At 42.1% G+C, this 16,562-nt stretch overlaps 1 protein-coding gene across 4 annotated transcripts in view; it reads right to left on the bottom strand.

Annotated features, from left to right (window-relative positions):
• The window catches only part of CNOT6 (CCR4-NOT transcription complex subunit 6), a 32,734-nt gene extending 18,758 nt beyond the window's left edge, over positions 1-13,976 (bottom strand). The window contains exon 1 of one of the 4 annotated variants that reach the window (XM_038186607.2): positions 13,778-13,976. The gene's annotated coding sequence lies outside the window, so the exon portion shown is untranslated. Of the gene's footprint in view, positions 1-1,078; positions 1,113-11,763; positions 12,130-13,777 lie in introns of those variants that run through there. The other 3 variants (XM_038186605.2, XM_072023139.1, XM_013105341.5) reach the window with 3 other exon arrangements.
• Between the last annotated feature and the right edge of the window lie 2,586 nt (positions 13,977-16,562).

Here is a 16,562-nt window from a genome sequence, read left to right as displayed (position 1 = left end):
TGTGGATGCCCTATCCTTGGAAGCACCCAAGGCCAGGCTGGATGGGGTTTGGGCAACCTGGGCTGATGGGAGGTGTCCCTGCCCCTGGCAGGGGCTTTAAGGTCCCTACCAACCCAAGCTGTTCTAAGATATCATGATTTTTCTCATTCTCTTCCAGATCACTCCTGATATTTTTACCAGAAACATTTCTGATTTTTTTTTTCATATCCAATTGCAGACCATGAAAAAGAAGGAGCAAAAATTCCTCTACAAAAAGCCTCCCTCTGGCATTCCTGTACATCAACATACTTGTACTACCCCACTGCAGAGAGAAGGGAGGAAAATAAGGCATTCCTGTCTTGATACTAAAAGCCTGTTCTATAACCCTCTCTTTTGTATTTTAGGATTAAGAATCACATTTGGGTTTTAGTCAGTTAAAAAGGGAAAACAGCTTAAATATATTTTGATTTAAGTAACTACTGTATTAACGTACACATTAGTTACACATTTTAAGGTTACAGAAGGCTTCCAATATAAATAGCTTTTATCACAGATTAGAAAAGTACTTTTGCATAGCTCTATGTAGATATAAGAGCTTTTATGGCAAAGAGTTCACCACCAGCTTAAAGTGATGCATCCAAACGTACAGAAAAGCACAAGTACTGAGCTATAAAGTTATTTATATGCAATAAAGAAGTTAAACAATACTGACTCAAACAGTATTTACAAGCAAGTTACAAGAACCATTACACAATTGTTAAGCAAAACGTATCAATATTATAATATTATCCCAAAAACAGTAAACAGAGAAAAACCTCCATTGGTTGAAGTCCTAAGAACACCTACCTACCAAATTTTTCAAGGCTTTCTATCAAGTCAATTTTTTTCCTATCACTGGACTAATTGACTACATCAGAAAGCGTTGTACTTATCTGGAGCATAAACCAGTAAGAACCTTTACAAGATTAGGTTATCAACCAGACTTGTTTCTTATGGATTGAATTTATGGGGAATGTTTTATTCTATATGTTAAAAACAAACAAAAATAATAATTAATTACGTGTCTTAATTAAAAGTTTTTAGACCCCCCAATGCTTACTTTAATACAACAGCTCTTCTACTAATTCACACTCTTTCTTTCCCACTCCCAGTCAACTCCCAGTAAACCTTGGGCAGGTTTACTATGCCCAAGGAAATTCCTCTTTAAGAAATGAATGGTGGGCAAAACGATGAGATTATAAATAGCAGCTGGGGTGAGTTCCTTAAAGGATGCCAATACCTGAGTACCCAGAATGCTAACGTTGTGAAGTGCAATAATTTCTTCTTCCAAGCCAATTAAAGGAGGTAAAAGTTGATTGAAAGCCACGAGGAAGGTAAAATCAGAACTTCTCCCTGCAGTAACTAATCAGTGCAATAATATGTGGCAAAGTACTATATACAGCTTCTCTTCTGAAATTCCTACAAATTAGTAAGTTTTTCACAAACGCTATCACCCTGTAAGAGCACTGCTTTTTCAGGAAAGATTTACCTTCTTTGGTCATTTGATATTTTCTCTTCCTGTGGTTCCCCAACTTAATAACCGTGTTCCAATTTTTCAAAACTAAAGCAGGTAATACTAGAGAGAAATCTCATTCAGCACAGCAATACGGATCCTCCCTAGAGCACGGTCAATCACATGCACTAATTAACAGACTTGCTGGTACCAGCAGTACATGGCTCCTTCCCACTAAAAGAGGATGACACACTTTTCCAAGGGGTTTTGTTAACGCGCACTAAAACAGCTGAAGAGTTGTAAGGATTGAGGGTTTTAATGCAAGATCCTGGTGCCCCTGTGTTCCCAGCCCACCCCTGTCACTGCTGTACCCCTCGTTAGCACTCCTGCTCTTGACAGTTTTCCCTTTCTCACTGCAATTCAAAGCGGGCAATTCTGCGTTGCTGAGGATTGCCAAGAGCAGAAAAAGCAGCAAATGCACACGAGGCCTCCTTGCTAAAGGAGTGCTCCTGGCTGTGAGGCAGGGCAGCTTCGCGGGCAGGCATCCAGCTGCTGATCGGCACCGCTGATCCCAGCCACACCAGAACGCCAGGGGAATCATCCTGCCACATTTTAGAGCATCTTTATTCATCGCAGAGTTCGAGATCTCTCAGGCCCTGAAACTAAGGCCAAATGTGGGTCGCGTTTCACAGGTCATCATAAAATATGAACGTGATACCTTGAACTAAATGTCAAAACTTGGAGTATGCATGGAGCATGGAGTAGTTGAAGGAAATCACTCTGTTTTACAAATCACTTTTTTCTTTCTCCAGCTCCCCTATTCAAAATTTAGGACCTGCTGAGGTACTCTGGTTCACTGTCGAGGTAGATATTAGATGAAGTGATGCAGTTTTGTCAGACTAAAGCAATTTTAAGAAGCACAACATGGTACTGAGCAACCTTAAAGCTTTTGGTAACTGCAGCTTTAATAACATAACTAACGTGATAATTCACATCTCATTTTCAAAACAGCTTTCACCATCTGCAATTTTCAGTTGCGCCAAGACAGCCTTGGGGAAGCACCACTGGATATCCCCCTGTTGTTACATGCAGTAAGGGAGAAAAGATTTATAAACAAATTATGACACAGATGCCCAGCACGCATTCCAGACTACAAAAATTGAGTGAAGAGGACACTGAAGTACGTTTAAGTGCAAATAAAATTGTTTACTATCTTGTACTAGGTTATCACAATTGCATTTAAGAGCTGTAAACACAGAAGAGCTTTAGAGTTTACGAGGAGGACAGCTGCCCATTCCTACCCCAGGTCACTCAATCCTAACGTGGAATTAACACTCCTTACCCAAAGAAGCTGAGCTGAAACAGGTTGGTGGTGTCAACAGCACAAAAGATCTAGCACAAGAAATTAGATCTGGAGTCTTTGATGCAGACACAATTTTAAGCCTTTATTTGCCGGGATGGTATCCAAAGACAGGAGAATGGGGAAATGGCAAACCGAGACAGACCAGGCTGTTCGTGGAGAGGTGCAGGAGTGGTGAGGATCAGAAAGGGAGAAGAAAAATACTGAAGATTGCAAAGTCAAGGGAGGGCAAACTGTCAGAAGAGCTGACAAAAGTGGCTGATATGACAAAAGGAGGATGGAGCACTGGCTTTGGCTTCGCTCAGGAACAGATCACGAGAGACAAAGCTAAATTTCCCCCAAGATTGAGTTGCACCTGCACCAATTGCTGCCTGTCTCTCCAGATTAAAGTAATGAGTGCAGTCAGGTGATTAACAGCCAAGCTAGGTGCTGGTTTAGAAAACTGTCCTGGAAAAGAGAAGGTGTGATTACCAGCAACTATGTGAGTGGGTGTGCTGCTCTATTAAGCAGGTGCTGCTCTGCTGCTGAAGAGGAATTATTATCAAAGCACTGGTGCAATTAAGAGTGCAGTCTCAGGAAAAGTTAGTGGCCTAGAAAAGGAGGATTTGGAGGAGGTGCCTGAAGGCCAAAGTCATTTTAGCTCCTCTGCTATCTGAAGAAGAATGGAAAAAGACTCAGAGTGCTGCTTGAGAAGGTCCATGTAATAGTAAGTTCTTCTGTTATAGCAACATGAAAGGTAAAAGCTAGAATAAAAGGTAGTTAATGATCCAAACAACTCTGTAAAGTGCCAATAAATAATGTCTCTAAAATAAAGATGATAGCCTAGGAGAACTGTCTTGAGTGGTAGCGTAGAGAAGATTTTGTTTTATTCCCATTCTTTTCTTCTGATGGTTTTATGAAGTTGGAAGACTGTGGTAAGATACATTTAATCAAAATAGGTAGGTGAGCAGTATTCCGAGAGTAAGCAGAAAGCTTTTTTTCCCCTTAAAACAACAACAAAAACCTACAGCATTTCTTCATATCCTGAAATGATTTCTCTGAGACCACAGATGAATTAACTCTATTTCAAAACTAAATGCATTAGACCACTCCTGTAGCTCAAGTTTACTATTGAGCCTCCATAATATTGATGTCACTATAAATAGAGGTATTATGTTATCTACAGAAAACTTCCTATAAATATGAGCTTATTCCATACCACATTTTAAACTAGGCAAAAAAAACCTCTTCTGAAAATCATGAAACGCTGAAAACAGCGTAAGTTAATGCTCAGATATGAGCTTAACTTCATCTGATCCAATCAGTTATTCTGAAAGAACTATTTTGATATTTATGAAGTGAATATGAAGTTGATATTTATCTATTTTTTGCCCCACACCCCTCAACTCTAATACTGGATGATCATATCTGAACACTCTTTTGAAGCCTTGTGCCACTGACCTTTAAGCTCTTTCATGTAATCCAAAGCATCATTTGAGAATGGACTTCAAGGGCTTTCCCCACAAATATATCTGATTCTAAAACTGAATAGTACATCTTGATTTCAAAGTTAATTTGGGATCTTCTTTGCTTCCCCAGCCACTTGCCTTGTGGTTTCACACCATGCTAAGCAGAACTAAGCTGGTCCTGCTGCAGTTCCTTCCTCCCCAGGACTTTGCATTTCCACTTCACACTTGCATCAGAAAATAAGGTTAAGAGACTTAAACTTGCCAAAATCAAAGGTGGGAGGAAAAAGCAGGAATGTATTTAAGGGTGCCCAGCTTTCTGTATTATAGTAGTAACCTCAGTGTGGACTCACAACAGAGCTGTTCATTTGACTGAAACAAAACAACAACATAATTGGTTTTGGCCACACCTACCTGAAAGCTGTTCTTGCAAAGCAGGAAGCAAAATCTTACTTCCAACTACCATCATCCATTCATTAGTTAAATAGTAACACTGAACAAAGTCTAAAATCCCAAGTGAAGTCAAAGTACAATGATTCTTAGATAACAAAACTGTAGTAGTTCTAGAAATGTATAGGCTAATAAAAATGTTAACCTGCATTTGAAGGGTTAATCTACAGTTGAGCTTTATTCAAAAGAATAAAAATCATTGCTTTAAACTCCAAATAATGACCCTTTTTAAAAGGAATGCAGAACAGAAATGCATCTAAAAGATACCTACAACACCTTGGAAAGAAGTCCGTAAGCTAATTTCACAGTGTTGTATTTGTGTTTATGATAAAATTTAAGATTTGCTAAATAACCTGTTCTTTCAAGTGTGCTTATTTTGCTCGTTCCCACTCAAAGTTACACTACCTGTTCTTTAAACAAGTATTTTCTCAAGATGAATTAAGCTTATTACTTTCATGTTCCCTTCACTGTTGACATTTTATTTAGCAAGTTATGAATTTCTATGGGAATTTAATTACATTTCAGCTTGAAGCAGAGGCAACAACACTATGTAAATGGACGCTGCCCCTGGCTGGGATGACAAGGTGCAACATCTGTCTCCTCACTGAAAAACAACAGAAACTTGAACAGGTTTATGGTAAAGGTCAGGCCCTACAGAATTTCACCCATTTGAAGGGATGAGTTGGGTCAATGACTGGATTTACACTCAGGACAACAAATTAGTTAATGATGTTAATCCTGAAAAATAAGGGAAAAAAGGATTCATAGGCAAGACAGGATAGTGGAGCAAGGCAGCAAACAAACATCCAATATATCCTGGCTGAACCTCAGGTGTCACGTGAAATAAACTCAGTGTAATTCAGCTAAAGTTATTTGGGACACAGCCATGGCCACCTGTCTGCCTGCACAGCCCCATAAAACTTGAAGAACTGCATGTTGTCTTCGGTGTACCTGATACAGTTCCAACAAAGTCTTTGAAATTTTGTGCGTCTTATTTTATCTGTTTTATTCAACATGTATTAAACTTTTTAAAAACAAGTTTGATTTATTTAAAAATATTAACATATGCTATGACCCCGGTCTTCTCAACCAGTAGCAGGTATAAGCAGTAATACTGAAGACTTGCATCTTACTCTGAAATACTGCTTCTGGTAATATTTGGATACAATACCTAATTTTGCAAATAAACTAAAGTTCAGAAATGCAGGGGTAAGTCAACACCTTTTAAAAAAAAAAAAACACAAAAAAAACCTCATGAGAATTAAAGCTTCTTCAAAGGAGAGGTAATCCATACTAAAGTAGATCAGAACCAACACTACAAATATTTTGATGCTGAATAAACAGAATTTTAAGGACTGGCCTATCTATTGAAATGCAACCTTATATTTAACACTGTACTAGGGAACATGATTGCTCTGTTGAAACATATGAAGAAAAGTGCTAGAAGAAAACAGGGATCCCTATCACCAGTATGCTACTCCTAGGTAAATATCATTGGTTGTGTAAACACCTATTTATTTGCTGAGTAGTGTAAACACTCTTGGTGTTAATAGAAAAAAGTCTATTCATTTTTTTAATAATAGTACATAGCACTGAAAATATAAAACTAGGGGGGGGGGGGGAAAGGAAAATTAGCTCAAGGGTAAGACCAGAGGTTTTTCAGAATATGTATTGTGCGCTCAGAATTTACCTCCCTTGCATGCACATTGCAGCTGCTTGCACAGGCAGGAGTGGAGTACCACAGGGGAGCAGCACAAGTGTGATTCCTTAATACACCCCCATGAGATCTGGGGAAAACATCAAGATTCCTTTAACCCAAGGTATAGCTTAATGTTGGAATCATCTAAACTTAAAAGAAACAAACAAAAAGTCTGAGTACCCAACACAAAGTCAGTTGCTCCATTCCAAGTGCTCTTTCACTCGGTATGACTGCATACATGTCAGGGGCTGTTAGCGCAGTAAGACTTAATGGCTTCATCAGGGAAGCAATGCTGCTTCATCATATTTTAAGGACTTCTAAAAGTAGAGTTTTACCTGATTGCCAATACAGAACCACAAGTTACCCTTCCTCTTTTGCAGCCGTAGATAATGCAGTGGTATGTGAGCGTGCATTTCAACCGTATAATAATATAAGATACTCACTAAGTCAATATACGCTAGCTCATGTGAATATATCTGAAATATGGCTAATTGGATCAAGTTTAGTTTTGCATAAATAGGTGGTACTACAGAAAACTTGTAAGCTGACAAAGTTTTTATAGATTTTTGTGAAAGTATATTAAGAGTTAAAAGTTCTGCAAAGCCCTTAATCTAACTGAAGCTGACTAAAATGAGACACAACCCTCCTGCAACCTTTAAAAAAAAAGAGGAGGAGGGGTGGAAAAAAGGCAAAGTATCCCAGTTCATATCAACCAAGCCATAAAGTCAAAGGATATGTTTGCTGTTTTCAAATTAGGAAGGCCTGATCAGACTGTGTAGAGCTACAGAGCACCTATCTGGATCAGGCTTTAAGTTTCATCAAGTCTAAAAATCAGCCAATTCACATTTTTAGAATGAGCACGTTATTAAATTTTAACCTTCAGGTATTTCGAGTGTAATAAAGGTTTCTTTGTCCTTCTTAACTGTGTGTTTATGGAAATGCAAGCTGCCCAGTTACAAGGTGCTTGCCAGGGGTAGGGAGGTTGCCATTTTCCAGCCTTCTCCTCCCCAGCCCTGCCTCCCCTCCACTCTACTCCCATCGTGATTTCCCATCAGCTGAGCAACCTGCAGCCCAGTATTTTACTGGAGTACGTGCATCCCCCTGAACCTTGGAAGGAGTGAGAAATTTATTTACTATCTTTGCTAGTGCAAAGCAGCGATTTTCACTTCCATGTTCAGTTGCTATATAGATCAGTTTGGGCTCAAAAGAGAACTCTAACATGGTCAGAGCACAAAAGGGATGTTTCAGCACAAAGGTCCTTGACTGCTCCATCTTTTAGACAGATCTACACAATAACACTTAATCTGAATCATGATCATTCAAATTCCCACCCCTTACCCTGCGCAACATCTAAGGATTAGAAATACCATTTCTAAATGTTCTCTGTGTAACACAGAGTCCAGATGATTAGAATAGTTCTTAATTATCAGCAATTATACATAATTATGCCTATAGTAAAAGGCTGCTGTATACAAAACAAGCATTACTGCAAAACCAAATTGCAAAGCAAAGACTGACCTTTAACTGGTATCCCTAGAAACACTTTGGCTAGCTAATGAGTACTACACCACACTTAATCCTGTATTTTCTATTTTAATGTATTCTGAAATGCCAATACACTAAAAGACCAGTCAGGTTCACTAATTGCTTTAAGAATTTTCTTTCATTACATTACTCTATACTGTACAAATAAGATGGAACCTAACAGATCAACTCCAAATGGAAAAATTCCATCTTAAAACATTCAGCCTCAAGTTTTAAAAATGTAAACAGATTCGAAGACCCAGGCTCAAAAGCTTTGCCTACAAACACCTTCAGAAAGATAGTAAGAATGGTCTTGTAGCCAAAAATATTAATAAACACCAATTCTTATTCCATGTTTTGTGTCCAGACAATCATATTTGACAACTTAGTTATGATTTTCATCATGGAAAACTATTTTGTTTGAAGTACTGCATAATTCCTTATCTTTTCCAACTGAAACCATTCTATACGCTGGCCCATATACCATAAGGATCCTTACCACACTTCCCTTTTTTCCACCTGCAGAATAATTTCCACGTTTCCGTTGCTTAGCGGGTAAAAACATGAGGTCACCATCCGTAACAGTACTCTGTTATCTTTGCCTTGCAATAGAATTTAATGCTAAGAGACAACCTAATTATTTTATTTGGCCATAGCTCGTTTTCAGTGTTCCTGCTATAGATCTGAATGACTATGACAAAATATTTCAGTCTCTAGTTCCAAAGTACTTTGCCTTCCTAAAAATACTTAATAGATATTTAAACACACTTGTAAATATTAGTTGCTAAACTAACTGAAGTTCAGCACGTTGCAGAATTCATTTATGCACGCTCTACCCACCTGACAGAAGCAACCAGACCACTCAGAGATCCTTTACTTCAAATGAGACCAACAAGCCCGAAATGTTGTTTCACAACCACTCTCCTGGACATTAAAGACCACTCAAGATTCCTCTGCTGACCCCATGTCCTGCTTCATCACCCTGCTCAGTTGTGTTGGAGCAGCTGTTAGACAATGCTGTAAGCCAGCAGTGATACCCAGCTAGGAAAGCGGGTTTTGGTGGTGGCGGTTTCAAAAATTAATGCTTTAGTCACGTCACTGGTTGGTTTTCAGCACTCTTCCAAAGATAGTTGCGCTATCTTTGGTTGTACTGACAGCTTATGTGAGGTAATGAACAACCCGTGTAGTAGTTCCCAGCTCTGCCACTGGAAAGAAAAGTCTTCACATGCTGCTGTTCTTGCTTCCTACATGAATCGTGATCATACCAGAAGACACCATGGGGTTACCAAATCTATTGCTCCCTACACAGGAAACACCTGTGCCAGCACAGGCAGCTATTGTAAAAGCAGTTCTCACATCTCCAGGATTAGATCTTTCATGATGTTCCTCAGCAAAGATTACTTTCTAGTTTTAATTATTTTCCAGAGATCACTTGTTCCTAAAAACTCTTGTCCCTGAAAGTACTCCTCTATTTACAGACAGACTGCGAATAAGGCAGCGCGGAAATTCCTGTTTGAGTCCACAGGACCTTTACTTTGCCAGGCAACCCTCTTCTGTCGGGTGGACAACTGTTAAAACTTGAAAACAAGAATGAACAAGAATTCCTGGTGAAAGCTTGACGTAAAACATCTCAATGCTTTTTATTATTCAGCCATTTATGATGCAGGCTCATTGTTCTGACAGGAGATACAGATCAGACTGTATACATGCAAATCTTGCTTTGCTTTATTTTAGTTTTGAGTCTTCCTGTCTTTGCAGGTGGTGTTTCAGTGAGTTCCAAAAAGCATGTGAAAGGATCTGTCTGTGAAGTGCAGCCAGGTTTTTTTTTTTTCTGATCTCTGACCTGGAAACTGATCTAAACAGAAACTTTTGTGGGGCTCCATTTAAGCCAGATCAACTTGCAGGATCCATGCTTCACTCATTAATACACTCCAAAACATCCCGAGTAGTAAAGCTACATGGATCAACTGAAATACGAAGTACCCTAAGTCATGGTACCCTTCGCGGTCTCTAACCATGCCAAGGGGCTGTACCCTAACACCGTGATCTATAAGTTTTATTGTTTTAGTGTGTTCTACAAAGTCCCAGCCATCAAACTGGCACTGAGCTCCCCCCTTTCCTCAACAGGGCTGCAAAGAGCTACAGGAGGCTTTGGAGGTACTGCTATGAGAAAATGGTACAAAGCCTTTAGGACAGCCTTCAGTAAGAAGCTGCTCAATTTGCGTATCAAGAACATATAAGACATAAGAAAATCATCAAAGTATCAGGCTCCGATCACAGTATCTAAATGGCAGCCTCCATAAAATGCCTAACATGTTTACCAGTTTAAAAAAAACACACACACACAAAAAACCTTCTTCCTTCAGAGCTCCATTACAGTACAAACCGGAATACTAACAGCAAGTATTCTATTTCTCAAGTAAACAACTATGTATACATTTTCTGCTCCTAGCCCCTCCTTGATCCCTTTGCTAAAAAAAGCCCTCTGAGGCATTAAAAAAAGGATTCATGTTGCAGTCCTACAAAAGAGAAAATGGAGTTGTTGCCAACTTTTTTTTTTTTTTTAAATAAATAAGCACCATCTTGGAAGCGTAATTAGTAGCTCAAAAGGATATGTTAAGCATTTAAACTGCTTTTTCTATGGAGCCTGCCTAAGCATTTGTACTCTTTTAAGACTTCACCTGCAGAAATCACTCAATTAGAAATTGTGAGTGCAAGTCCCCAAGCCCATGCCAAGCTTCCTTGTTGAGTGGACTTCTACAACCTAATCTCAATGCTGGAACGATTCATGTGACTTAATACAATGCTAATAATCTGGCAAGATATTGTACAATAAACACACCTCCAAGTGTGAAGCACCAACGCTGAAGGGGAATACAAAGCAGATGAAACCCTGCGGTGACTCAGTCTGAGCACTTTATGTATAAAGCCTTCAAAATTACACCATGAAGAAGTCTAAATTTAAACTGGGTGGAAAATAGTGTAAGCTCTTAGTACATTGAAAAAAAAATAACCTTGATACATTGTATGCAATAGGGCAAAGGCCAACCTCTGTATTATGCAACTAGGACTGAAATCTAGAGGTAGGGTCTGTTGCGATTATTGCCATGGGGTTTTAAGGCAAATTGCTCATCATATGTTGTTATTACCTTTGACTACTACGTATTTCATCTAAGAAAAAAATAAAACCTGTATGTGACATTTATGTTCTTTCAATTATGAAAGCATTTTCATTCATAAAGGTACAGTCTGCACATAAATCTTCGCTGGACATGGCCCCAGTTAGGTCAGGGATGTAACGTTACAGGCTGCACTCATGCAGCCAAAATTACATGGCAAAACAACGGGATAATTTTAGACCTCAGCAGTCTGATAGCAAACAGAACCAGGAGGCCTGCAGCCTCTGCAGCAGGGGCTGCACAACTGGAATGAGGGATTCACCACCCAGCCTCCTAGGCATGGTGGCAGTGTAAACAATAACACACACTGCACTACAAGCAAAAATACTTCACTTTTTGGTGATTGTTTAGCAAGACCATTTTTATTTACACTGCCATGTTTTTAAAAATAGTTATTTTTTGTTGGTCAGTTGGGAAAGTGTTTTCAGCCTGCTCAATCCTGGCAGAATTGTACCCCATTTTAAAGAATGTTTTCCATTATGCATATTGCACTTGCATAGAAAATAAGTCTTCCTAATATCTAGTACTGACTGATCTTAATGATTTTTACCTTGATGGGTACCATGCTCTTTCAATTTGTGGCCCTTTGTGACATGTTTTCAAGTCTTCATATATAAAACATCAGAAGTATTTACCTGCCCATGCAGTATTACAGTTTCATCTATCTTTATATTTCAGATCTTCCTCTAAAATTCAAGCAAAGTAAACAGCCTGAACACATCAAGACTGTATTCAGAGTTCAACTTCAAAATGCAAACAGAAAAAGGGTGCATGGTAGTATCCTTTTTATAAATGGACTGATCCAAGCGATTCAGGTGAAAAGCGAATAAAGAGTTAATCCAAATGCGAAGGGCTCCATTTCAGTAATAGCATGAATAAAACCCCCACAGAAGGCTTCATTGCTAGCAGCAAACTCCACAGAGTCCAGATGAACCAGCAGGAAGAACAGAGGGTGGATAATCCTGTAAAATTACCCCAGTGGAAATGTTGATAAATTCCCAATTACGAGACCTGCTCTAGAATGAAAGAAAAATGCAAGATACAACACAATTACCAGTCAACACTTGCACATCTTCGCATTTAAGCCAGACAAATACCACAGGTATTTCTAAATCCCTTGAATTTTGAATTAGTTACCCACTGTGGTGAAATCTAGATTAAGAAAATAAGCCCCAGAAATAAAACAAAAAAAAAAAATGGAGATCTGCAACTCTGCTTATAAAGCAAACACCTGCCTGTGGAGTTATATTTTCACTAGTACAGTTTTCTGTGTGTTTACAGAGACAGATATCTGTAACAAAAAAAAAAAAAAAAAAAGAAGAGGCAACACCACCAAAACCCAACCCCGTTTTACTGTATTTGTTCTGGCTGTATTTTCGTATGACTAAATGCAAATAAAGCTGCATGTGAATTTTTACCATTCATGGAAAAACTACCGATAAGAACGCGTTCGCGATATACGTGCAGATCAAGATGGAGAGGCGGATGTACAGATACGCACTTTTTCTAGAGCTTTTATCTGATCCCAGGCTTAAAGTTCGCCACGAATTGTGACCCAGAAGCCGTGCGGTGCGGGACCCAGCCCCACTGACCCACTTCTGCGCTTCGTGGGGCGCCCACCTCGGGAATTCAGCCCCTGCAGACCCTCCCTAAACCCCCCCCCCCCGACTCAGTGAACGAATAATCGCCTGCAGGGAACTTCTGGAAGCCCACAGCCCCCACCTCGATGCGCACCGAGGCCCCGCGGGAGGCCCTGTCCCAAATCCCCTCTGTTTATCCCCGCATGTGTGCGCCCCCCCCCCATCACCCCCCCGCCCCACATGTCAGCGCAAGCCCAGCCTCCCGCTCGCCTGCATTGGCCAACGGGGCTGGCAATCAGGCCCCAAAGCCTTCCCCCCCCACCCCCCCCGGTTTATTTCCCTTCTCCCCAAGGCGAGCAGGGCCGCTCCGGCCTCCCGGTGGCCGCCAGGCCTCAGCCCCCCCCCCCTCCCCTTCCCCTCCACCCGCCTCGCCCGGCTGGGAAACGGGGAGGGTTGGGGGGGGCTCCGGGCAACCATCAGGCGGGTGTCATTCCCCCTCCGCCTTTGTTTAATTATTTTTAAACTCGGTTGCCCGGTTGGGGAGAGAAAGAAAAAAATAAAAATAATAAAAATGAAGAAAGGAAGAACTTCGGGCTGGCAGATGCCACGATCCTGATTTCTCCGAATTGCCTCCCCGATGCAAATAACGCCGCCCGGCCCCTGCCCCACGGCCCCTGCGGCCGCGGAGCCCCCCTCGGGGGGCGGCGGCGTTGTCGTTGCCGTCGTCGTCCCCCTTCTCTTCCTCCTTTTCCCTTCCTCCTCCTCCTCCTCCATCACCATCATCATCATCATCACCTCCGCCACGGCCGCCGCGGGCTGCCCCCCCCCCACCCCCCCGCGTTGGGGCAACCCCTCCCCGCTCCGTGCCACCCCCAACAACCCCCCCAAACTCTAAGGGACCCCCTAATTCTCGCCATAACAACGCCGTTCCCCTCCCCCATCACCCCCCCCCCCAATTAATTAACCCCCGCTCCCCACCCCCTCCCACCCCCCGTCCCCCTTGAGCGCGAGCCCCCCCTCCAGGCGAGGCGCCGCGGCCGCAGCTCGCCCCGGCCGCCCCCTTCCCTACCTGTGGCTGCAGCATCCCCGTCCCCCCGCCGCCCTCGCTCCGCCGCCTGCCTGGCTCTTTGTTTCCTGCCGCGGGCCGGACGGGAGAGCGGCTCCCCCCCGCCTCCTCCTCACACTCATTGAAAGCAAACAAGCATCATGGCGGCGGTGGCGGCGGCGGCGGCTGCGGGCGGGCCGGCCCTCCTCCTCCTCCTCCTCCTCCTCCTCCTCCCTCCTCTCCTTCTCCTCCTCCTCCTCCTCCTCCTCCTGCTCCTGCTGCCGCCCCGCGGCAAGACCTCGGGCAAGATGTGGATAGCGTGTGGAGTGCCCCTTAGTGTAGGATACCCTATAATCAGGCAATATATCCCTAAAATATATCCCTTCTGTACATGTATGTACCAAATCCGCACCCCAGATCCTTTGCTGTGAGGTTTTCACAAAGTGTTCGCCGTGAAATGGCCACCGACTTCCCATCGGCACCCCTGCTGGAGCTCACGTCGCACATCATTTTCTTACTCAGTTAATGGATGTGTACCCAGATACATGGAAAAATAAAAGACATTGTTTTTAAGTGTAGTTGTTGCTGCCACTGTGTGACAAGATTTTACTGTAAGATGCAAGAAACTGCGCTAAAAGGTGGTGGGAAGGTACCATCAGTGGTGTGGTACTGGCCAAAGCTATAAATAACAATTGCAAAATGAAGTGAATTTACCTTGATTATCACACCGTTATAATGTTCAAGCATTGGTGATGTGGCGGCAGATGTGCGCTTGGTATGCACCACCTCATCAAAAGGAATAGTAAAGAGAAAAATCCCAGATACCCAACCCTATTTCTGAAATCAGAAAGCTGAAAAAGAATCGAAGCCTCACCTGTTCTGGTATAACTGGATACATAGCTGGGAGTAAATGGTGCTCTCCCTGTGCAGCAAGGCCTTCTAATAGTTTAAAGGCAGAACTGAACCTGGTTCTGCTGAGGAACACCAGCAGAAACCCACGAGAGCAGCGCTTTGAACAGAAAGGCCTCTGGCATGCTGCGTACCGAGCCTGCTCCTAAAACCTCCTCCTCAGAAAGGCTTAGCCCTTTGGCACTGGGTTTGGGAAATAATCGTGCTGTACTTCAGATTTCTGTTCGGCCGTATCGTATCACATATCTGAAGGGTTCTCAGATGATGAACTGTCTCCCCGCTGCACGGCGCAGTGCTGCGTTAGAGATACCTGAGCTGGCTCAGTTACTGGATGCGGCACGGGCTCTGGCAGCGGCGCTGTATCTGCTTCCAGTGGCTCTGGAGAGCTGACAGTCATTCAGAACTAGGTGAAGGAGCTCTACATGTCATTCTCCTGCGCTGTATGTGTTTTCCTTCCGATAACCAGCTGTCCCACACATTCTTCAGTTAATACTTTCTAGGTCAGATATGGCCTCAGTAGACAGTATCGTTTTGCCTGGAGCTAATTCTCCAAAAGCAGTAGTAAAGTCTTTGAGAGTGCTGCAGGATTTTCCAGGAACTGCTTCTCAGCAAAGAAAACTCAGCTGATCACAAGTCTCTTGAAAATGCTTGCAGGGAAATTTCATTCCTTGGGGGTGGATGCTGGGGTAATATTACAGTAGATTTGGAAAGGTCTACTGGCAAGGGCCTTCACTAATGCAAATGGAAAGCAAATGGCAGAAAATACTAGCAATTCTCAAATAATTGACATAAGCAAAAAAGAGCATTAAAAGAATTAAATCAATCACAAAATAATTCTCTACTGCCCATTATAAAAAGCTAATAGTAGATCACAGCCATTTGGCAAATTTCAAGTTAATTAACTTTCTGATATTTTTACTTTTTTAATTTCTAAAAAAACACAAACACACACAAAAAAAAAAAAAAAAAACAAAACAAAACAAAACAAAACAAAAAAAAACAGTGATATTTGAAGAGTCTAAAGTTATGGCCTTTTACGTTAACAGCTTTTGTTTGAACTGAATATTTGCTTGTGTGGTTTGAAGCAAAAAAATGAGGTAAAAACATGTATGTGGTTTTTTTAGAAACTGTTGTGCTGCACTGAGTTTCCTGTGCAGAAGTGCTGCTGCTCCTCTGTACATATGATTAACTTTTGCTCCGCATGTTATCAGACCTGTAAGCATGCAAACTCTGGAGCAGATGGCCAGTGCCGGTATCGGTATTTCTGCTCTGGGTGCCTAATGAGATCTGAGAGCGTAACGTGAGCCTCTTTCATTTTGTCTGTCTCACATGGTGGATAGGCTTCATGCAAGTGCTCTTGTTGCTCAAGGTCACAGATTCATCAATCAAAAGAGACCCCTTCCCATTAATCTTTTACCTGCCCCTGAGAGTTTCCATACATCGGAGCTGCCGTGTCTCGTGGAGTGCAGTTGCCCTGAGCTCAGGATGGTGCTGTTGTTAGAGAATCCAATTAGAGCAGAAATTAATCGCTTCTTTTTAACACCATGAAATTTACAGAGCTTTTCATTCATTACCCATGCACAAAAATACCACTGTGGAGCAAGGCTTTGGGTGGCTGCCTTTGGGCCAAATCCAGCTTGTGACACACACCCAAACAAAGGTGAGCCTCCTCCAACCTTGCTGACTTTACACGTGGAGCTAGGAGGATTTGCTGTGAGTAGCTTAAAAACTCTTAACACCCCCCTCTCCCTGTCATCTTCCCTCATTGTGTACAAGGCATGGGCTGGGGACTGTGTCTGGGAGGACTCAGGGAGGGTTGCTTTGTCCACGCTGCTGGCACTCGCAGCTGTTTTGAGGACCTGCTGCCTCCATGCCCTGACAGAGGGATGTGAAACTTGTG

This window comes from Anas platyrhynchos, chromosome 14 (genome assembly GCF_047663525.1).
Source record: "Anas platyrhynchos isolate ZD024472 breed Pekin duck chromosome 14, IASCAAS_PekinDuck_T2T, whole genome shotgun sequence".
NCBI lineage: Eukaryota > Metazoa > Chordata > Aves > Anseriformes > Anatidae > Anas > Anas platyrhynchos.
Note: the sequence above shows the minus strand (reverse complement) of the source record. Positions and strands in the feature narration are given on the sequence as shown.